Source organism: Macadamia integrifolia, chromosome 12 (genome assembly GCF_013358625.1).
Source record: "Macadamia integrifolia cultivar HAES 741 chromosome 12, SCU_Mint_v3, whole genome shotgun sequence".
Classification (NCBI taxonomy): Eukaryota; Viridiplantae; Streptophyta; class Magnoliopsida; order Proteales; family Proteaceae; genus Macadamia; species Macadamia integrifolia.
Window position 1 is genome coordinate 18,520,984 of NC_056568.1, and position 2,208 is coordinate 18,523,191.

Consider the following 2,208-nt stretch of genomic DNA (forward strand, 5'->3'; position numbering starts at 1 on the left):
TCTTATGACACTTGGCAGTCAATAGCACTCCAACACCATTTATACGTATCCATACTTTGAGCCACTCAAGATTGTGAAGTTGATTATAATACCCTCATGTTGATAATGGCACCCACAAATATTTTCTAGGGTTAATGATCTTTAATGGAACAAGATAGTTTCATGTGCAGCAATAGTATCCACAATTTTTTTGCGGGGGGGCTAATGGGTGACTCAATAGAGATTGGAGACATTTATGTCAATTTGAAGTGTGGTTGAGGTCAAGTTAGGTCCATTAGGTCTAAAGTCCATGTATTAAGAATTTCTTTTCTTCTTTTCATCATGTATTAATTATCATGTATTAATTGACATAATATATTATTGGGAAAAGATTAGACATGGCATCCACATGCTGCACTTTAGTGAATATTTTATCTATTTTTCTTTTCCCTTTTTAAAATGCGTCAACTCTGCTCTTCATGCATGATGTCTTGTCCCACACTCCCATTTAGGGGTGTCAATCAGTTGGTTTGGTTTGCATTGTTTTGAACACTTTGGATGAGAGAATGGGTGAATCCAAAATCCAATCAATAAAGGAAAATTTGGTTTGATCGGTTTGGTTTTTTATTAGATTCTCTTATTGACTTGTTAACCGTTAGATATCTGACTCAATTTGGGTTCAATTTACCACGTATATAATTATTCAATTGAAAGGATATAGTTATTTTTTTTTTTTTTATTCACATTTGACTTGGATCATATCCCATTCAATCGTACCTTGAAGTCATGGAAAACATCATAGTATGGTCTCATTTAAGATTACACCATTAATAGATCAAGAAATATTTTTAATAAAAAGATATGATTAAATCATAATTTTTAACATTTTTAGATGTATGATTTAGATTTTTCGATTAGTATTTAAATCACGACAAACACATTTGTATAACCTAATGTCAGATCAGAGCATCGTAAAACTCTTAAGTATTCACCATTGGAATTATATAATTTGATGTATATATTTAAAAAAAAAAAAAATTGCCCTTTGAATTTGAGTTGTAACCATTCATTTAGAATTTTAAATTATGATAATACAATGGTAAAGTCTAATATATGATCGGATCATAAGTTTCTCTACATATTTTCTTCTCAATCTATCAACAATTGATTATATCTTTTTTAAACATTTGATCCTAGTTATGAGAGGTGACGCTCTAAACCCTTCTATGTATGTAAGGGGGGGAAAATTGAATGCTGAGCCATCAAATTTTTTTGCATTATAGTATATGTCTTGGAAGAAAGAAGCATTGATGTCAACATGCCCCTGTGCCATTGCGAGGGATCGATGTTAGCGTGCGAAAGTATCAATAAAAGCGGGACTTTCGAATTGGGATATAGTGAAACAGAAACTATATCAAACCGAAATCGACTTAAACATGAAAAACACCAAATCTAAACTGATACAAAACGGGTAAGAACCGGATACCAACCCAAAATCATAAACAACCCTAATTTTTTCATAATTATAAACATATATACATGGTAAACTAAACCCAAACCAAGTCAGATATCTTAACAAGTCAATAATAGAAACTAATAAAAAACCAAACCAATCAAACCAAATTTTTCTTTATTGATTTGATTTTGGATTCACCTGTTCTCTCATCCAAACTATTTAAAAAAAATATGCAAATCAAGCCAACTGATTGACACCTCTAAATGGGAGCGTGTGACAAGACATCATGCATAAGGATCAGAGTTGACGCATTTTAAAAAGGGAAAAGAAAAATAGATAAAATATCCACTAAGGTGCAGCACATGGATGGTATGCCCAATCTTTTCCCAATTATATATCATGTCAATTAATATATGATGAAAAGAAGAAAAGAAATTCTTAATACATGGACTTTAGACCTAATGGACCTAACTTGACCTCAACCACACTTCAAATTGACATAAATGTCTCCAATCTCTATAATTTAAATCACGACAAACACATTTGTATAACCTAATGTAAGATCAAAGCATTGTAAAACTCTAAAGTATTCACCATTGGAATTATATAATTTGTTGTATATATTTAAAGAAAAAAATTTGACTTTTGAATTTGAGTTGTGACCATTCATTTATAATTTTAAATTATGATAATACAATGGTAAAGTCTGATATATGATCGGATCATAAGTTTCTCTACATATTTTCTTCTCAATCTATCAACAATTGAATATA